The sequence below is a fragment of the Eurosta solidaginis genome, chromosome 4, assembly GCF_040869045.1.
Source record: "Eurosta solidaginis isolate ZX-2024a chromosome 4, ASM4086904v1, whole genome shotgun sequence".
NCBI lineage: Eukaryota > Metazoa > Arthropoda > Insecta > Diptera > Tephritidae > Eurosta > Eurosta solidaginis.
The window spans coordinates 179,738,841-179,761,981 of record NC_090322.1 but is presented as its reverse complement, the minus strand read 5'-3'; the positions used below and the strand labels follow the sequence as shown (position 1 = coordinate 179,761,981).

Here is a 23,141-nt window from a genome sequence, read left to right as displayed (position 1 = left end):
ATTGATAACTGCGCGAGCTACTACAAACACTTGATAAACAATATGCGGACAGTGACTAACCCCACGTTAAACAGCGAAGACGTGTAAAATAATGTATGTAGAGAAATGCTCATGTTTGTTTAATTTTTTATGTAAATTGTATTTTTATTTTGTGTTTCTGTAATTTGTTTATAGTTCAAAGCTCTGAAGATGGTTACCGTGTGTAACCGAAGTATATTGGTAAACTAAGGAAGAAACAATTTTTGGTGTTTTAATACTAAAAATTGGACCTAAAGCCGGTTAAACAAATACCTTATTAACAGAAAAAGGTCGCCAAAGGATTTCATCAAAATTTTTAGATAAAATTTACAAACTGATTTCGTCATGTCCGTCCGTATGTTTGTGATAACGATAACTTGATCATATATTGTGACATCTTATTGAAATTCAGTAAACGGGCTCCTTGGCACTCATCTCCCATTGCTATTTACAATGAGCCAAATCGGATGCTGACCACGCCCTCTTTTTATATAAATAACATTTTGGATAACAAGGAATCATATTATTTAGTAAAAAATACACCAATAATGTTGAAATTTGATGTAGGCAATTTTTACTAGAATTATATCTTGTTAAAAGCCTTACACTTGTATCAAATCGAAAGTAATAAGTAAAATAAAAATAGATGTAAGGGGCGATAACCACCGAAGAGATCTAAGGCCGAGCTTCTCTTCCAATTTGCGTCGTGCTCCTCTTGATTTTCCTTACAAATTGGCCGGACAGGACCTACATGTTTTATGCCGACTCCGCACGGCATCTACAAGGCAGATGAGTATTCATTGAGAACTCGTCATGGCAGAAATACACTCGGAGCGCTTGGCAAACACTGCCGAGGGGCGACCCCGCTTAGAAAAATTTAGTGGGCGGAGCACGCTACCATCACACCACGATGGCCGCCAATGTTGCGTAATGCTTGACTGAAATATGGGTGCGGCACCGACCATGAAAAAAAGGTGTCTCCCAGTTTCCTTTTACAATAAAACTTGCTAGTGAAATATCATTGATACAAAACAATTTTTCGCTAAGATATAGCTTATTATTCTAGTCTGCGACCCTTTTATACGTATTTTATATAAAAGTGGTAGTGCTATTTAACAGATCCCGTTAATTTTTACTAGAAATATTTTCAACTATAAGGAAAATATGTGTACCCAATCTCATTACTATCCGTTCATTTTCTTCGAGTTATGGCTCCCAAAACATAGTAAATTGCTTAGTCAAAAAGGGGCAGTGCCACGCCCACCTTCAAAAATTTTAATATTTTCTAACATTTTGTTATAATTCTATTTACAAAGTAAAATACCATTGTTATTAAGCCCTTTTTCGCAAAGGCATAGCTTATTATATTCGTCTACGCCCCCTTGAAAAGCCTTTGATGTGTTGTATGTAGGCGCCGGTTCTAAATCGATTTCGTCCGCTTTTTCTAGAAATACTTTCTGCTACAAGGAAAATACGTGTACCCAATTTGATAACGATTCGTTCATTTATTTCGAGTTACGACTTAGTCATAAAAGGGTCCGTACCACGCCCATATTTGAATTTTTTTCTATTTCTGGTTATAGTTTTATTTTGGAAAAGAAATACCATTAATAAAAAAAACCCTTTTTCGCAAAGTTATAGCTTATTTTATTCGTTCACGATCCTTTTAAAAAACTTTTATATAAAAGTGGGCTTGGTCCTTTACCGATTTCGTTAATTTTTCTTCGGTGCATTCCTCATAGTAAAAAACAACCTCTCCGCTAAATTTTGTTACATAGGTCTAACGGTTTTTATTTATGGTTATTGATGTTTGTAAAATTGATTTTATCAAAAGTGGGCGGTAGGTACCACGCCTATTTAAATTTTTTTTTTATCACCAGTCTCAATATCAGTCCCCACATCAAATTTCAACTTTCTAGGTGTATTATTAACTAAAGAATCAGGTTTTTGTGTTTTCAAAAAGGTTATATATATAAAAAGTGGGCGTGGTTATCATCTAGTTTCGCTCATTTTCCATACCAATCTATTCTGGGTCCAGATAAGCTCGTGTACCAAATTTGGTGAAGATATCTCAATATTTACTCAAGTTATCGTGTTAACGGACAGACGGACGGACGAACGGACATGGCTCGATCAATTCCTTTTTACATACTGATCATTTATATATCTGGAAGTCCATATTTATCTTGATTCGTTTGTTCCATTACGATCAACCGTTATATTGCCAAAGTTAATAAACTCTGTGTGGAAACTACGCTGGTACAATTTTAGTCATAAATGAATCTAACTTAACTTAAATCTGCAACAATTTGATTGCTTCTTTTAATTTTGATCAAACATACGTTTTTGTGTACTCATCAAAAAGTTAGCTATATATTATTTGCACTGATTTTCCGCATCGCTTCATTTAGGTAGCGATTAAAAGAAAAATATATATAAATAGATTGGTCATTGCTTGACATTGTTTGGAACTTGTCTAATTTACGAAATTTCATCAAAATCAACAATAAGCAAACAAACCAAAAAAGTCTTTCGAATATGAATTAAATAAAAATGCAGCCACGTTAAAATGCAAAACTAACAATAAAAGCAACAAAACAGAATAGATCAATCAAGTTCAGCATACTAGGCAAGTTAATCTGTTATTGTGTGTATTTGTTGTTTTATGAACACAGAATGCTGACTGAATTTTAATTTGCCGAAAATTGGAAAATCATGAGCAAGAACAATAATACAAGTTTCTGGTAGATATGTATGTAGGTAAAATGAAATTACTTTTATAAAAGAAAAAACAAAATAAGGCAAGTAAGGAAGTCTAACTTCGGGTGAAACCGAACAATACATACCCAGCTGTATACTTGAAATGCTGTTGTTTTTTGTTTTGTGTGCTTAATAGTGTTACAAGGCTGAACTAATTTTTCTTCGAGTTATGGCTCACGAAACATAGAAAATTAAATAAAAAAAAAATAAATGTAAGGCGCGATAACCTCCGAAGAGATCTAAGGCCGAGCTTCTCTTCCAATTTGCGTCGTGCTCCTCTTGATTTTTCCCTACAAATTGGCCGGACGGGACCTACATTTTTTATGCCGACTCCGAACGGCATCTGCAAGGCAGAAGAGTTTTCACTGAGAGCTTTTCATGGCAGAAATACAATCGGAGCGCTTGCCAGACACTGCCGAGGGGCGACCCCGCTTAGAAAAATTTTCTTCTAATTGACAAATCTTATTTCTAAAATTTTGATGTTGCTTTGCCCGGGAGTTGAAGCCAGGGCATACGGTGTGATAGGCGGAGCACGCTACCATCACACCACGGTGGCCATAGAAAATTGCTTAGTCATAAAAGGGGCGGTGCCACGTACATTTTTTAAAACTTGAAGTTTTTCCTATTTGTTGTTATAAATCCACTGAATTGAAAATCCATGCTATTTTTTGCAAATATATAGCTTATTTTATTCGTCAACGACCCGTTTAAAAATCTTGTATATTAAAGTGAGCGGCGTCCTTAACCGATTTCGTTAATTTTTCTTCAAAGCATTCCTTATAGTAAAGGTCAATCTCTCTGCTGAATTTTGTTACCTTAGGTTTTTGATTTATGATTAATAATATTAACAATTTTTTGTTGTTATATCGGCCTACTGATTTGTAAGATCACGGGTTCGAATCGAGCTCAAGACCTCAAAATAATTTTTTATCATTATTATTGTTATGATACATTTTTTCTTAATTGAAAAAATTTTTAAATTAGATTAAAAGAAAGAAAATTTTTTTTTTTTTTTTAGAACTGCTATGGATCTATACAACGAGCTTTGGCAGTTGTCTAAATTTTTTATTTCTTCTACTCTAATTTAAAAATTTTTTCAATTAAAAAAAAATGTATCATAACAATAATATTGATAAAAAATTATTGCTGGCCTTGAGCTCGATTTTAACCCGCGATCTTATTAATAATATTTGTAAAATTGATTTCGTCACAAGTAGGCGGTGCTACGCCCACTTTAAATAAATTTTTTAAAATTTTTATTAAGAGTCTCAATATCAGTCCACACGTCAAATTTCAACATTCTACGTGTATTATTTACTAAATAATCAGGTTTTTTGTGTTTTCCAAAATGTTATATATATAAAAAGTGGGCGATTTTATCTTATCATCCGATTTCGCTCATTTGCAATTCCAACCTATTCTGTGTCCAGATAAGCTCGTGTACCAAATTTGGTGACGATATCACAATATTTACTAAAGTTATCGTGTTAACGGACAGACAGATGGACGGACGGACATGGCTCAATCGTTACTGATTATTTTGGTATATGGAAGTTTATATCTATCTCGATTCCTTTTATAGGTAGCTGTACAACCAACCGTTATCCAATTAAAATTATAATACCCTGTGTACAAGTACAGCTGGGTATAATAAGAAAATTGATTATATAATGGCAGACATGTGCTCGTGTACAGGGTGCATTCAATAGTAAATCGTAAAGTATCGCTGATTTTCGAATTGCGCTCATTATCAATTTTAAATGCCATCTATCTATATTTAAAATATGCCGCACGCAAGTTTTTCAACTCCTCTTTTGTATAAAATATACACCAAATTGTAGGAAGTATAGGCCTTTAGTACATAGGGTGTAAGGTTTGTATGTGGGAGACGTGGCATCTGATATATATACCAATATATTAAAACACCTACCAAGCAAATTCAAATTTCCATATGTAGGTATCCATAAACATAGAGTCTGCATCACGTGAATTCCCTGGATATTGGTAATATGGGTAGTTTCACAAAAGAAAATGTGCATGCATAGCCATTCTATTACCATATTGTAACGAATTTTGGGGATTTCTGATAATTATACACCTTCTGCTAACGTTCGAATCGCTGAATAAATAACTCCAATATTCGGCATTGCAAAATAGTCTTTATTTGGAGTACTTGGGAGTAGTAGAATTATACTTAAATATCACGTACTTCACAACAGCGTGTCTATTAAACTGATTAGTCATTCCTTAGCTTACACTGCTTTTATATTCTCTGTTGCCTCGTCCGCATATTTCTCTTAAGGTCTAGACGTTTCACCTTCTAGAACTGTTGTATCTCCTGCTTGGTAATTGAGCTATATGTATGTGTGTATGTGTGAGTAACAACTTCGGCTGATGACTGCATGTGTGTGTGTGAGAAATCTCTTCACTTCGAGGTGCTGGTTATGTGTGTTCATGTACATGAGTTTGGCTGCTTACTGTATTTGTTGTTGTGATTATTTACTAACAGCATAGTGCTGCTAATATTCGCCACAATACCGTTTGATCAAGCAACCTTAAGTATTAACCACACACAAAGTAAAAACTCTTTATTACGAGTTTACTTCCTATCCCTTATTATGGTTTAGCACATTCGCATGGTTTGGCTTATTTTAATAAGTTGTGCGCCGAATTTTAATATAATCGCATCATTAGTGCGTGGATTGCAAATTTTGTACAAGGAGCTGAAATACAAAGAAACAAATGCTCGGTTAGTGAAATTTCGTTTGGAGCAACTCCACATATATATATATATATATAGTTATATTTTAAATAGGAAGAAGATTACAAGTTAGTGTCAACCTAAACAAAAAAAAAAAAAGAACAACAACAAAAACAAGTAAAGAAATCTAAGTTTGGGCGTAAGCGATATTATATACCCAGCGTGTGGTTTCAAATATATTGTAACGAATTTGCTGCAAATCCTCTTATTTGCCCTTTTGCTAGGTTCGTATCGCTAAACTGTTGAATAAATAACTCCAATATTGAATAATGGAAAAAATGGCCTTTATTAAAATACTTCACAATAACACTCAAACTGTGCAACGAATAGCTTAATAACCAAACTGATAGCTCAAATGAAACTCCACTATTCAAAATAATACTGCTATTGCTCGCTAGATATCGTCTTAGTCGTAACTGCTTGACAACTCAAATCAAACTGAATTACAGCGCCTCTACATCTGCGGCCTTTTATACTCTCTGGTTTCCTCGTTCGCATCTTCTAGAATCTACTAGCATTGTCCATGAGCTCTCAAACTTCTCAGCTGTAACTACAATTGCACAATTTTATACATCTTCTAGGCGCTTCCAGAATCTACTAGTCCAGTAGCTCTCAAACTTCTCAGCTGTAACTAGAATTGCACAATTTTATAGCTTCTCTCATACCCCATACTTGCATGTGTGAGCGACACTTCCACAATTATAATTGCCTACATTTAGGAGCATCTCAGATATATGCATGTATTTGTGAATTGACTCTCCGCTGCTCGTATACGTACATGGTACATATATGTAGACGCAGTTATTATTTCGTTTATGTAGATACATGATGATTGAATTATTGATGTGCATTCACGTCACTGCTTAGCATCGGCTTAGAGACGGCAGCACACCTTAGTTTTGCTAATATTCGTAACAATATATTAAGAATACATTTAAAGAGAAATCTCAAGAGAATCAAATAATATGAAAGCGGACACATACTACTTATGCATATGCAAACATCATCTTCTGTTCGCAGCTGTCTGTTATCAGTGTTTTAAATCTCTTTAAATTTGGTCGATTTTTGACTGACTTTGATAATAAAACCTTTGTGAAGACTTCTTAGTATGGTTTGTGCCATGCCCAAGTTCCAAAGGTTTATTAAATTTCTAATACGTTTTAGGCTTCAAAACAATCCTTATATAAATTTTTGTTAGAATTGGTAAATTTTTGGCATAAATCGTATTATAGAGTGAAAAGGGATGGCACTACGTCAATTTTCAAGAGTTTTTTATTTTCGTACTATATAACTAATTCTGAGAGATTCCTGATAATTATACATACATTTAGACTACTTTGGGAGTAGTACTTCACAATTATTCTTCACAACTAATAGCGTGTTTAAATCAAATTGATTAGTTATTCCTCAGCTTTCGCTGCTTTTATACTCTCTGTTGCTTCGTTCGCATATTTCTTCTAAGGTCAGACTTTTCAGGAAGATGGAACAGTTGTATCGCATACTTGGTTACTTAACTGTATAGGTGTGTATGAGTGCGTAAGAACTTCGTCTCTTAGCTGATGACTACATATGTGTATATGGAATGTTCTTCGTTGGCTTGTATATAATTCTGGCTGCTTTCCGTTTTTGTGGTTGTGATTATTTGCTAACAGGATAGTGATGTCAACATTCGACATAGTACTTTGCTACAGCACATACATAATTACTGACGTGAAATATTAGTGTAATTTGGCTATATACCGCATATTGAATTATAGCATACATTTTCTAAATTTCGATGCCGAATACCTTAAAAGTGGACGTCGTCGCCAACCGATTTTGTAAATTTTCAATAAACGCATATATAATAGCAAATACAACCACCGTACCAAAGTTCAACACGATACCTTCAATGGCTCTTGATTTACGGCTTGTAAAACTTTTAAATTTTCTCTTCTAAATGTGGGCGGTGCTACGCTCATTTTCCAAAATTTTATAAAATTTCTGTTTCTTGTCCTAAATTTACTAGACGTATCAAGTTACATCACTTTATCTGTCTTTGGTGTTGAATTTTAGCACCTTTTCCATCTTTCGAAATTTTGATAGCAATATTTTTAAAAGTGGGCATTTTGTAAATTACTAGTAAGCGTATTTATAATAAGTTTTTGTTCCCCATTATAAAGTCAACCTACATATCGAGTGTCTTTACTTTATTCATCATTGGTATAGACCAATCGTATTTTTTTTTTTCTATTTTTAGAATTTTTCGATATCGAAAAAATGGTTACCGTTCCATTGTTCTAATTTTTAAACGGGTTTATTTATGTGGACTTGACAGGCTGGTTGGATAGAACTTTTTTATACTCATCTGTGCAGAGCTCAGAGAGTATATTAATTTTGTTCGCATAATGGTAATCCGTAACGGCATAAACTAATCGAGATATATAGCCTTCTATATATCAAAAGGATCCTGGTGAAAAAAGAAATTCATTTAGCTATGTCCGTCCGTCCGTCTGTCGTAAACACGATAACTTGAGTAAATTTTGAGGTAACTTAATAGAATATGGTATGTTACTTCCTGGGCACTCATCTCAGATCGCTATTTAAAATGAACGAAATCGGACTATAACCGCGCCAATACCTGGTTACAGTGTTATTGAAGGCAACTTATGAGATGACGATTTGTCCAAAAAGGGTATAATCGCCGTGCCGAAAATGATGCAGTGAGTATACCTATGAACTCTTTTAAAGTACGTGCGGGCACGATCACTATAAGCAGGGAAAATGCGAGCTACCAAGATTTGTTTGGCTATACTGCGACAAAAGACGCTTTAACACCCTTTGAACCTTGAATAATTCAGGGCTATCATCCCCGCTTAAGGTTTTCACTAGCCGTTGATAGGTTTGATTTTATATTTATTCAGACCGTCAGGATGAGTCTCAAAACTAACGAATACTGCCACAGATTCAGTTGGATTGAAAAGCAAGAAAGTATACATAATCTGTTGTGGCTTTGTCTAGCACAAAGTAGAAGGTTGTTCACTGCACGTAATTATTTTTATATGACCTTGCGCAGGTCACCAATTCTAGTGACTCCTGTGAAATCTGGTGCGGTAAGGGATATAAACGGTAAGGGCATCACAATGGGAGAAGAGCATCTTCTCTGCCTAGTCCTATTAACCTAAACTAACCTTTCCTCCCCTTACTAAGCCTAGCCTAACAGTCAGCTCAGTTACTTACCGAGGCAAGAGGAGGTATTTTATTGGCCTAACTAACCAAAAGTCCCGACTTGCCAGTGGTTGGACACGCCCTTTAAGTGAACACATTTTTTGTAAATTTTTTTTTCAGCATTTTGCTCCATGATTCAAGCTCAGCGGAGATTTACTTCAAAAGTAATGGATCTTAATAAGCCCATTTCATATTTACTACACAAATTTCAATGCTGAAGTTCATAATTGGGATACAGAGAGCAAATTCACTTCAAGCTGGTGAAAAATAAAATAAAAATGTATGTCATTAACCTTTTAATGTAGGCTCTATTCAACCTTGAGGTGTTTCACAAAGACCAATGGCATTTTAAAAGATATTTAAAATATAATAAAACAGCAAAATTATTGACTTTGTCTACGTTGGCCGTACTCAAAGCTAACTCAAATAATAGACATTTGAATTTATATGGCAAGTCCGTGCATAAAGAAAGGACAATGATAATAATGAAATAGGACATGCGATATATAAAATTTAAGTAAAAAAAGAATTTAAAAGCACAACGAGAACAAAATTTTGCACATTTAGTAGCGAATTGTATGCTCAACACATAGCGCGGTGTAAGATTGACGTGACGGTCAAAGTGATAAGCGACAAACCAAACGAAGCGCACTTACTTACACACACGCATGCATATATACCTACACTTGCAGAACGTAGTGGGGCCACAAGCACATTTAGCTGGGTGGGAGGCAATTTTTCACAAATAAGCGCACATACAACAAAAAAGCAGACATGCTTTTACATAGAAGAAACGAGATAGGAAGACAAAGAGGGAGAGAGATTGGCGAGGTAGCAATATAATGGGTAATGATGGTTTGTACCTTCGTGTCTGTAAATCATTTTCATTTTATTTAAGTGCATTACGTGGCTGTGTGTATACGTCTCTTATATATAAAAATGTATTGGTATGTATGTAAGTGTAAGAGTCCTTTTGATGCCTTTTTGCGTTTTTTTTTTGTATGTACCACAAAAGCACTCAACAGACACTGACTGCTCTAGATATTGCATGACTTGCAGGTAAAAGATAAAATGACAGACATTTAGTACGAAAAAAAAGAAGAAGAAGCAAGAAAAAATTATAAAAATAAAATAAATGTAGAAATTTTCTTTTTGAATTACATTTCACTTAAGTGTATTTGTTGTTAACATGCACATGCACACACACATACACGCATTCTGCAACACGTGCGCATCTGTCGCTCATCAAACTATCTACTGTGTAACTACTCGCTTAAATGACTACGTTGTAAATGAAAAAAAAAATAAAATTAAAAAAAAAATGCAATCAGGAAATTACGTAAAAAGAAAATTAGTGGAAAATAAGTCGCACCGGTTTGCATAGTTGCCTCTTTTTGCACTACTAGCCATACAGCCAAACATCCATTTAACCAAGTAATCAAACGATGAGCTAACCAATTCAGGCTAACCGTACGACAGACCAACAAACAGATTAACATACTAAGAAGATGAAACATTTTAAAAACGTTAGTCAAAATTTTGAAAAACGTAAGCAGGCTATGTGAATTGGTTTCATTAACGTAAGAAATAGCAACATTATACAAGATTTCTCGCCTTTGACATTGCTTTTGACTAGAGTTGGGCACTTAGTTAGATTCGCAATTGGTAACGTAGGAAACATGGCTACGACTAAGGTCGTCATTATTAAGCCATCGTTTTTAAATGCCAGAGCAATCGTCACCATCCACCTAAACTTGTTTTGCTATAACATCTTACCATATTAAAGGTACATGGTTCAAAATCTTTGGCATGTAAAATCAGCGTTATGGATAGATTTTTAACGAATTGTCTTAACGATTTGTCTTAGCAAGTTTCCTTGAAAATGTACCCAGTATACCTGAAGCTCAAGATGAATTACTTGAATTAACCAGAAATAGTCAAGGTGTAGATCCCGAGAATAGTGCCGAGAGGATCAGGTATTGTTTTCAAATGAATCCGTAACTATAACGACTGCAATGCCGGAATAGTGCCCATCATATCCCGAATTGATTCCAGCCAATTAGAAATGCCCACAGGCTCTATTTCCCCTTTGTAAGATATAACACTAATAGCAGAGGTAACCAATGACAAAAACTGTAAAGATTTTATTAAATAAAATAAAAAAATAAAACTAATAAATTAAAATAAAATAAAATAAAATAAAATAAAATAAAATAAAACAAAATAAAATAAATTAAAAAACCTGTTAAACTAAATAGAATAAAATAAAATAAAAATTAATAAAGTAAACAAAATAAAAATAAAGAAATTAAGTAAAATTCAAAAACCAGGTAAAAACGAATAAAATAAAGTAAGAAAGAATAAAATAAAATAAAATAAAATAAAATAAAAATTAATGAAGTAAATAAAACAAAAATTAAGAAATTAAGTAAAATACAAAAACTAGGTGAAAACAAATAAAATAAAATAAGAAAGAATAAAATAAAAGAAAGTAAGATAAATTATAAAAATAAAATAGAACAAAATAAAATCAAATAAAAAAATTTTATAAAATAAAATTAAAAAATGAAAAAAGAATAAAATAAAATATAAATTAATGAAATGTAATAAAAGAAATAAAAAATGAAGTAAAACAGAAAAACGTAGTAAAATCAAATAAAATAAAATAAAATAAATTTATATGAAATAAAATAAAATAAAATGAAATAAAATAAAAAGGAATAATATAAAGCAAAATAAAATAACACAACATAAACTAGATGATTCTAAATCTAGATCGCTGATCGAAGTTGGCCTTCACGGTTTTTTTTTTGGAAGCGCGGCTGAAGGCCAAAATATTTGCGCTAATATACTATCGATCTTGAAGCAGATGTGACCCGCCAAGATTATTATTTATTCTAAAGAAACAAATTCGGTTATAAATTTGTTTTACAAAACTTGTGCTTGCGATTTTGTAATCAGATTCCTAAGGCGTACGAAGAAAATCTCCGTTGATGAAACAACGTGTAAAGTATCTGGGAATCATATCTGAGGGGACATACTAACAACATTGGTTCCAAGTCATAGTAGTGTACAAAGGTATAAAAGGTTATTCGTGAGGAAAGGCTGCATGAGCGGCAGCCAAACTCTTCAATTTCCATATTATTCGGAGCTTAATGACTTTGCCACTGCGTATGCTCCTGTCAGCTATGTGAAACAGTATGCGCTGTCGTGACCCTTATGCAGCTTTCCAGAGGGGACGGTGATAAGTTAAACTTATTTCAAATAGATTTAAGATATGAGTTGCTGGTGAAAACCCCATGATAGGGCGTTCTGCAATCGTCTTCTGATATACGGCCTTTTCGATGCAATGAAATAGCGCGTTATTCAAGAGGAAATTTTCGTAACGTCAGTCGAGATATGGCGACCTTCCTTCCACTCAGCAGTCAATATATTCTGCTGTTTTTGTTGAAAGTACTTCTATTGCTTTGCCATCCCGTCCATTCTTGAATGGCAGGTGATGCACTAGACTCCGTTGGCATGAATGAGGATTAATTCCGGTTAACAGAAGCGGCTTTCATGTGCATTAAGCTTATTTACATACAACTTCTTCTTAATTGATTGAGAGCTACCACGATAAGAAAATAATATTGACTTAATGATAGTCAGTTTCATCTTAAGAGAGACAAGTTTATTTGTAACTGAAATTTGCTCCAAATTTTGACTCATGCCGTCTGTTCGTTCTTTTCCTTATCAAATTTTACTTTTTATTTTCCTTAATTTTTTATTCCTCTCCTTTGTTTTTATTTTTCATTCATTACCCTGTTTCCCGCTCTTTACTTAGCTACATATATACATATATACATAAAAATATGACAGTGTTAATTATACTTTGTTGAATAGGTAATGTTGGCTGCAGTTGATGACATAATAATGTATATTGATATACTTAAAGAAAAAAGGCTCAACGGACAGACATAAAAGAAAGCAAAATTTAAAAAAAAATTATAAGAAATGCGGCTAATATCGATTTTGCTTGTGCATTTTGTCTGTTATCGTGACACTTATTCTTGTCTTTTTACTGTAACTTTTTATATGCATCTAAATTACAATGTTGTTTTTTTGCTACTGTACTTTGATTGTCTTTCCTTTATAATCAGTGTCTTGTCATGTATATGTATGTATGCACTTGTTAATGTATGTACGTATGTATGTATGTGTAAGCTAGCTGAGTGTCCATTGCCAACAATAAATGCTGATTGCTATGTTTGATGGTGTAGTTGGTGTTGTTGTTTCTGCCGTTGCTGCTGTTGATGTTGGCCTACTCTACTTTCTCGACGTGGATTAGAGAGCTTCATAATGCCGGCGTCCATATTTTTCACTGCTTCTCTTAATTACAATTGAATGTTGAAAGACATTTAATGAGGCTTGATTAAATTTTTGTTTTTAAATTTAAGTTAAAATTTCAGTAATATATCTGCATATATTAATTACTAGGATAAATATGAATTATATGTTAGCTGAAGTCGTGTCTAAGCGCGGCCATTGTAGTGTAAAAAGTTTTTAAAGTGCATTTGGTGAAACTGTATAATGTTTCTAATAATGGTAATCAGATGGGCAGATGGGTCTATGCTCAGAGCGATATTATTCTTTCTAACCAAAGTGGCAGCCTACAATATAAAATTCCTACTCAACCAGCCAGACTGTGCTGCGTTATAAAATGATGGTCTGCTATCCAAAGTGAAAGGCGACTTCAGCACGTACTGGTTCGGCTCTAGCTCGTCGTATGATGGAATCTTTGTCAATTGGATTCAAATCGCCAACAACAAAAATCTACCTGCTTTTAGTAGGCATTCGAACTAAAATTCAAAACCACTATTACATCTCTAATATATGAAATCAGATACTATGAATACTCACGAACATATGATTTTCCTCCGGACAAGATGGTAATCTTCGGGTGTGCCCTCCCTACCTTGTGTTACCGACACCAAAAAGCTATGTATTGAAAACACCCTAATGCTAGATTCGGTTACTCAGACCCTACATCAATACTTTAACACTTCATAATATTAAACCTTGACTAAATTTATACTGCCATCAAATATAACTTTATTGAATTGAAAATATATATATAATTAAAATTTAATATCTAACCGTAGATTTTATAACAATGTGTGTGCATAATGAGCATAATGGGTGGTTGGGATGCGCCTGCACATTTTTTTCTTTGTTCAAAACATTTAAAATTAAATATTAAAGCACTTTCTTTTAATGAATATATGTATTAGAGCGCCTAAATTTTTTTTTCAAGAAACTGTCTGAAAGTTTATGGTTTGCTGGGTAGAGCTTTTATGGTCGTTTTCAATAAGTGCGCTTTGTTGCTTTTGTGTTACTTTGACGCGTTTCGACGCTTACTGCGTCATCCTCAGAAAGCTGTTTTATTTGAAAATATATCAGATATATAAAAATTAACTACTTTTTCCAACAATAAACATCAAAATTCTAATCTTGACAATTATTACTTACATTGATTATTTAACTAATTATAATATCACAGTATAAATACAAACAAACATATTTACATATTATTAACTAGCACTGATTTATAATTGTCGCTTCGCTCTTTGTACAACTGCAGTATAAATGTTGCTTATATTGTTAGCGTCCTCTTTGAAATTCACAACCTGGTGTATTTTTTGTTGTATTCTTAAGCTCCCTAAAGTAAGTCGTGTTTTTTCTCTTTTTTCTATGTTTAATATTTGTGCATGGTCAAAATCCGCTGTATGGTTACTCTTTGTAAGGTGCTGTGCGAGAGCCGTTGTCATCTTTTTCTTTTTCGCATTTAGCCGTATACCCAGTTGCTGTTTTGTTGTGCCTATATAGTATTGATCCCATTTTTCACCCACTTTGCCATTACATTTTATTTGATATACTACGCTGTTCTGTTGCTCTTTTTCCACCGGATCCTTTGTTTTTGTAAACATATTTCTTAAAATGAAGTTTGGCTTGTGTGCATAGTTCACATTTTTAATTTTCATTATTTTATGAAAGTTGTTGGAAATTTCTTAAAAATGATAATATAGTAGTTAAAAGATCATTTTAGGCTAATTTCTCATAATTTAAGCCTAATATATCTGCTAAAATTCAAAAATACCATAGATATTAATACAGATTCTGAAAAGTACGTAAAATACCTTTAAAGTAAGCCCAATGTGATATTTTTCCTATAATTCTATCAGAAGCTATGAAGATTTTTTAACCAAACCCTACATTCATATGCAAAATATCTATTTTGCAAAAGTGGGGCACTCAAAATCGGACCTAGAGCTATGGTGTCTTCAGACATTTTTCTTAGAATCATCTGTTGATTACGTTTTTGCTATACTCCTGATGGAAAAAAATCCAACCATACAATCATACAATTTGACCCGCTCTAATATGTATATATATGCCATAGATATGTTTTTATTTATAATCAACAACACTTTTGGCTTTCCATGATCACCGCTTAACACTTTTAGAAGGGGTGGCCTCGGATCGGGAATATTATGAACGTTATGGATGTTTCTGGCTTCCTTCTGATAGCCGGAAAGAATTTCCGTTGGAGAAACCCAAAATAGATCTTCTCGGTGGTTTACACTGATGGTACTTTTGGAGCTAGTACCTCCACACGTAGCCAAAAATTCTCGTGCAAAGTAATTAAACAATTTTTTTTGTATTTACGAGGAGAACAACTTATCTCCATCAGCATCCAAATCAAAAAGAAAGAAAATTGTCTGATGATTCGCCTCAACCATCCCAACTCTCCGTGTTTTAATCATCTCTTAAGAAAATATAATTGGCTTAGTAATGAGTGTATTAGTATTTGATCTCAGTACCTTTCACGGTGTCTTCACAGGTTTATAAGTGAGCAGATGTAAGAAAATGGGTAACTCCACGGACGGGGACTTCTAAATAAAAGCGAAAATTATAACAACTGTTGGGATTAGTTTATATATGCGTTTGTCGGGCTTGTTGTTGGGAGCATTTTAGAGCCATTTCAGTAGCATATTATAATTACCTTCAGATCCTCTTGGGGCTGCTTATGTAAAAATTCGTACTTAAATTTGAATCGATAGTGGAATATTCGTGATCACTTACGATGGCATTTGGCTCTTTTTTAAGAAAGCAGAGATATTGAAATATTTATGAGACTAAATTTGGTGTTCTACTACTGCTCTTTAGATCTCGATATATAGAGAAGTTAGGTAAGCACATCCCTTAATTGTGGTGAAGGATATCCAGGTGTTCAGAAAAGGTTTTTAACATCTCTTAATGCTTGCTTTGAAATTATGGAATCATATCAGTAATCTGGCAGTGTCCCAAGCGCCAGCAGGAATTATTTGTGCTTAAAATAGAATGGTGATGATACTCAAGGTGGCGTTCCCTTGCAAACGAATGTCATTATCCTTAAAATGGTAGGAGCCTCGGTAGACGCCATACCTAACGAAGATAAGACCATGTGATTAGGCTACGAGGCGTTGTGGTCAGGGAGCCTATAGTTGGGCCACTGACCATGTAATCATAACCGTTGTGTCTTGCCGCCGTGAGGTTGAGCCTTATGGCCGGAACTCACGTTAAAAGCTCTTAAATAATTTGTGTGTTTTCACATTGATTTTCGGTATCATTTCTAAATTACCTTTTTGTATAAACAATTGTTTACGGGATCGCTAAGGTTCCCCATTATTTTAGGGCAATTCCTAAATTTTTTTGGTTAAATTTGTGTATATTTGGATACCATTTCTGAATTTATTCAATGCTTTTTTTAATCGTTTAGGAGGTATCTACTGACCATTTCGGAACAACTTCTGAATTATTTGAAAAGTAACATCGGGAATATTTTACTACCTTTCGAGATTGGTTTCCTGATAATACCAGGCTTTTTCGGGATAACCTTAAGCACTCTCTGCTGGGTTATTTCGTGATTGTTTCAAGGACCATTTAGAAGCAATTTTGGAATTGGCATTGCGTGGGGACTAGTTTGCGACTACTACTGCTTTTATGATCATTTCGGAAATGTCTTCGGTATGATTTTCGGAAAAATTCCTAGATGGTCTTCTTTCATTTTTATATTATCTCCTTGTATTTTAGGTATTCTTCTCGGAATCGGATCGGGATAATTTAGGTAAAATTTTGTTGTTGTATTCAGGATTGCTGTGGATTTATTTGGTAACCATTCTTGGTCATTTTTAACCGTTAAAAAGATTCTCCTCTAAATAATTCTGGATAATTTATGGAAAATCCCGTACGTATTATTCTCGTATTTATTCTCGAATAATTTTGAGGTTGTTTTCAAAGCTAATTGGGATCAGGTGCTACCATCAGTCATCATTTGCAACTATTTCCTGAACGTTTCGATACAGTTCTCAGGAAAATTTGAGCACAACTTCAGGATTGCGTTAGGAATCATGTGCCTAGTGTAAGTTGGGTTAGATTGACATTTGGTCGTGTTATGGCATTCACTTATAATTATACGGGCTTAAAATTTTTTAGCGAAGCAGAAAGATAAAGTTCCGAGTAATAAAATAATTTCCTCGGACTTATGCTTCGAAAATCTAAGCACGTCTCGTCTTTTTTTTTTTGGCTTTCTGTTAACAAAGCCTGCACAGCTTAAAGATATATAAAGCTACTGGATGATTCCGAAGTTCTCCATATAGCTATGAAGCTTTTGTAAACCTTATTTGTTCCGCCGATCTCTTTTAGTCTATAGAGGACCAGAAAAACTTCGCAATCTCACAAGAGTTCTTATGTTAGCCAAACTTTTGCTCAGCTTACTCGAGGCACGCATGGTCGCAATAAGAGGGCAAGAGGCTATCTTATACCCATGTCCTGGGTTTCACATATTTCTATAAAAAGTAGATCCTTGCCACTGCAAGTGAGGTAAAGGTCCATTAGAGAGCATCGGATGACTGCGCCAAAACCGCATCCTTAATAGTAGCGAGAAAACACAGCAGTGATCGAAGAGTTACCGATCGAGGTCTTGCCATAGAAGCACATCCCAAATTTTTTATCCTGCTTGCATTCATCAGGAAATGGGTTGACAAGACTCCCATATTAAACTAAGTCTCCACTTCTTTCCTCCCTTGGGGAATATGAGCTGCAAAAAACATAAAGCATTGTTTGTGTTTCTTCGCTGCAAGCCATATATTCAATCAAAATGTTTTATTAAATTTTTTTGTTTGTGTGCTTGTGTGTATAGTATATATCTTCGTGCACCACAGAAGGTTGAGTTCCTAAGAATATATTATAGGCACGAGTCAACAAATATGAAAGTCTCATATCAAATATCAACAGAAATCAGCTGTTCTATTAATCAATCATCTATCAATAAAAACTTACATGCGATTACGCTGCCATCTGGCGAATAGTTCTAATCAAATATTCACAATAGTGCCATAGTAGAAATATATTTCTTTTTTTGCTCACAATCGTTTATTTTTAACAAATTATTTTAATAAAATATAGCTAAACAAAAGGAATAATGGCCAAAGCTCGCTAATAGCATGAATCCCCATTTTTATAACCACAACAAATCAAACTTATGGTGAGTTGATAGAGTTTTTGATATAGGAAACGGGAGAAATTACGAACGAGGGATGGAAAAAGAAAGAGATAAAGTAAGTTATATTAAAATAGGGATAAAGAGGAAGATAGGGATAGAGAGGAAAGGTAGCTAAAGAGGGATGACAAAATAGATGAAGGGCGATAAAATGACGGAAGGGCAGATTGAGGCGTAGATAGTGGGAAAGCGATTGAATGGTAAAAATGGGATGTAGAAAATGGGAATGGAAAAGGACCTGGAGATTGGGAGAGAAGAAAAGAAGGAGAGAGAGAGACTAGGAGAATAAGAGATACAAACAATTTACAAGTCATGTAGAAAAAAGAAAAACGTTTGCGGCAGCAATTTTTATAAAATTTCATCCATTAAATACAAATTTTTTGTTTGTTTTAATGGTGTGTTCAATTTATACTGTTTATTAAGAATTCATGAGCTTAACACCGGCTTATAATAATTGAATATTCAATTATTATGTTTTTCTAAGAGAAACTGAAAAGAAAGAATGAAATGTTTACTGGCATATTGCGATAGTACTATTTCGAAAACCGCCACGAATTCATCGTCAGGCAATTTCGTAAAGTTATCAAAGGTTTCACCGAAATTCGAACCGCGAATCACACGATGAAACTGGAGTTGCCTTAACCACTAGGCTATCCTGCTTTTATTTGTCTCCTTGCTTAATTCAGTTTTTCTTATTTCTATTACCATTAAAACAAACAAACTTAAATATGTAAATCTGAGCCCGAGTTTACAAAGCTTCTTATTCTCAACGAAAAAGAAACTTTACAAAAACAAATCTACATACACACAAATCAATAGGGGCAGAATATCTCAGTTGTGTTGTTAGTATAGAAATAAGAAAAACTGAATTAAGCAAGGAGACAAATACAAGCAGGATAGCCTAGTGGTTAAGGCAACTCCAGTTTCATCGTGTGATTCGCGGATTGCCTGACGATGAATTCGTGGCGGTTTTCGAAATAGTACTATCGCAATATGCCAGTAAATGTTTCTTTCTTTCTTTTCAGTTTCTCTTAGAAAAATATAAGAATTGAATATTCAGTTATTATAAGCCGGTGCTAAGCTCATGAATTCTTAATAATAAGTATACAACTTTTTTTATTTTCGACATTTTAAGAAAAAAAACCTTCAAATTTTGTATCTGAAACTAGGAAAACTATTCGTAAATGCAATTTGAAAAATTCAAAGTGTGTAGCTTGGGCTACAAGTTTTAGTCAAAATTGAAAGTTGCATTTCTCTCAGAATTTGTATTGCTTTTTGAAATTTTACACTTGTGGATGAAAATTTAAAACACTCTTCCAAAAAAATTGTAAAAAATCGATGCGAATGTTGAGTTACCTATAACTTCTTTTTTTAAACACCATAGTTGGTTGGGCTGTGTAATCAACCACTGACAGAAAAAAACTGGTAAAATCGACTGAGTTGTGGGCCATTCCAACCGATATTTCTGTAAATTTTTATTTTCCGAAAGTTTCTGTTGAATCAACTTTTCCCAAATCATTGATTCTGAATTATCCGTTTTAACAGACAAATCAACGAAAAAAAGTTCGTTAAATGTAAGTCACAGTTCTGTTGAAAAAATAATAATGAATAAATGAAAATGTTTTTCAAGCGATTTTGATGTTGCTTTTTCCAGGCTTTTATCATCGAATTTTTGGTGCGGTAGGTGTAGGACGCTACCATCACACTACGGTGATTGCCTAGCTCTGATTTGTTAATCAAAAATTACTAATGTAACCCTAAAAATCCAATGATAACTGTTATATTTACACAGACTTGTTAATATTACAGAGACTTATGTAGCACTATAGTCGTAAAAAAAAGTAGTGAGCGCCGCACAGTGTAACTTTTTCACTTTTAGGATGCCAAAATTAATAACAGCCAAACCAATGGAGCAATTCATTTCAAATATTGCAGTGTGGTTGCTGATAACTAAGTCTGATTTGAGAATAAAAATGGGCGTAATACGCCCACTTTTTCTCATTGCCGTCATATAAGGTGAAATTTCAGATAATCATATTTTCTACTTTAAAAGCATTTTCCAGTGCCAATATAAATAATAAAATTAAAGAAAAAAGAACTTTTTTAAATATAAGCTTTTATTATTGGTTAATAAAATTAACTAAAAAGTAAAAAATAAATTGACTGTAAAGAAATAGAACACTTTATAAGTTCATTGTATCTTTTAACGATAATTAGGCTTCTTCGGATGCGACAAAAAAATTACATATTGTACATAATTATATATTTTTTAAATTTAAAACTTTACACCTAAATTATTAAACCTTACAGTTAATATCACGGTCCTAGTTATTCAAATAAAAGGCGTGTTAAATTTTGATGGTATAATTAAGAAGTACCCTTGTCTCTGTCACATAGTCGTCAAAAGCTTCAGAATTTATTTGAAACCCACATCCTATGCATGAAAGTATTGTATGAAACCTTTTCAAAAGATTGGTGTTTATGCCGGTTATGTCTGATTTTATTTCAGGATCTACAAAGAATCTTCTAGCAGTGTTGTCATCATTTGTGTTGACGGTTTTTTGCTTGGGCATGTCAATCAAAAGATCAACTTCTTTCCTTAATCTATTTTGGATATGTTCTTTCTTCTTTTTCATGTTTTCCTTATTTTCTTCACCCCACACACACCAGGTCTTCATTTCCATTCGACAGGCGATGTGTACCATACATTCCATGCATCGTATCCAAGAATGTAAAAGGGGGAATTCCGAAAGCAAGCATGCTTTTGTCAACAGGGCTCGCGTATTGTTCATATCTTTTGGAGAAGCCCCACATATGTAGCACTTTTGCGTTAGATAGACGTTTATGTGATGTATACATACATATGTATATTCCCGAAGTACTCAATTGCTAAGGCTTGGTTTCCTCGAAAGCGGTGCCGTTATATAGCGCCCGTTATATAACGGTAGAGTACGTTGTCAAAAATCTTGCAACGTAAATGTTATTGCGTGGAAACTATGAAGAGGGTGAAGTTCACCGTAACGTAATATAGCGGCAGGGCAAAAAATGTTACGGCCGTCATGACGGTACAAACTCGTTCGTCACCGTTTTTTCTCACCGCCGCACTCAAAGCGGTGAACAATTTGTCAAATTTTTGATTTCTCTGATTAATAAAAACAAAAACATTTTTTAATTTAAGATTTTTGAGAAAACGTATACAAATAAAAAACAAGACTAAAGAAACCCCAAAAAATGTGGAAAATGGTGAAGTCAGATTGGCATGCATTGGCTGCGACGATGGACCAACTTTACAACAAAGCGGTGCCGCTGATGACGGTAGGTAAAGCGGGTGATAATTAACGGCCGTAATAGAGCGCTTTTTGAAGAAACCAAGCCTTTAAAAGTATCACACATAAGGTATAACTATCTTTTTTGGGATCTAGTATTGTAGACTTGAATTAAGGGCATTCCATTGTTAGGTCACTGCGCTTCATACGTGTGCGAGAGCATAGAGACTTTAAGTTGGCGATTACAAAGAAAAACGCAAAATTTCGTTATGGTTTGTTTTTTTTTTTATCTGAAACTATATGAAATTCTCTTTAATGTGTATGTATTCGTTCAATGGAATTTGGCGGAATCAGGCAAGTTTTATTCTATTGAAAACGAAAAATTTTCTAAGCTTACCAAACATTTAGTGGCTGTCTAAAACAAAAAAAAAAACAAAAAAAAAAAAAATAAAAAAAATGCCTACGCGGCTGAAACTTACCAGTGCTGTTATAAACTATCCAAGTATGTTAAATAAAATAGTCTGAAGTCAAACCAGTTATCGAAAAACCACCACGTGTCCACAAAGTTGGTCAAAAATTTTGGACTTTGAAATTATTTTTACACTTGTTTCAATTATCCAAGTTTCATAATGCTTATCATGGTGATCGTGGGTTTTTTACTTTGCTGTGTATACATTTTCTTAACAATTGGTTATTAATCTGTTGCATGTCAAAACATTTTTGAGATTGGAAAACATTGTTTTTTGGACTTTTGGCATCCTAAAAGTGAAAACAGTTACATTATGCGCCGTGAGTGTAAGTTTATCTTTAAACTGTAACTGAAGAAGATATTGTGAGCTACGTTTCGAAGTATGCTGGCATAAACAAGATTTATTTGAAATGCGATAAACTTGTAAGAAAAGGTACTGAGTTGTCTGACCTTAGGAAAATTACTTTCAAACTGGGCGTAACTGAATCATTTTATGATAAAGTAGTTGATGCAAGTATCTGGCCTATCAATGTAATTATACGACCATTCCAGTTTTTTCAAAGGAGTGGTGCAGCGCAACAGGTTCCGTAACACCACAAGCCTATGACAGACCTCTTAGTATTTATTATGAAAATTCATCGGGGCTTAGAAATAAATCTAAGAAGCTTTATGAATTCACTTCAGATTTGAAATATGGTGCTCTAGTTTTTGTAGAAACCTGGCTTAATAGTGAATTTTATTACTCCGAATTTTTTGGTCCTAACCTCTACAATGTCTATCGCAAAGACCGAGACTCGATAAAAACTGGCACTACTCTGGGTGCTGGTATTTTAATTGCCGTTCGTCACTTATATCGCTGCAGAATGAAGACTCACTGTTGGATCAACTATTTATTTGCATATATGGCTCTTTGCCTCTCTTTGTATGTGCCTCATACATTCCGCTAGGAAGTGAAGATCATGTGTACATGGCGCATGTAGATAATATTTTAGATTTAGTATCTAAGAGACATGAGAATAATGTTTGTATTTCAGGTGATTTCAACTTAGGGAATGTAAGCTGGGCAGCCGTGGATGACAG

General features: G+C 33.9%; 1 protein-coding gene across 26 annotated transcripts in view; it reads left to right on the top strand.

Annotated features, from left to right (window-relative positions):
• The window catches only part of mmd (mind-meld), a 1,228,927-nt gene that overhangs the window by 15,037 nt on the left and 1,190,749 nt on the right, over positions 1 to 23,141 (top strand). Inside the window, exon 1 of one of the 26 annotated variants that reach the window (XM_067784019.1) lies at positions 8,781 to 10,272. The exons of the other annotated variants lie outside the window; for them this stretch is intronic. The gene's annotated coding sequence lies outside the window, so the exon portion shown is untranslated. Of the gene's footprint in view, positions 1 to 8,780; positions 10,273 to 23,141 lie in introns of those variants that run through there. 26 annotated transcript variants of the gene reach the window in all.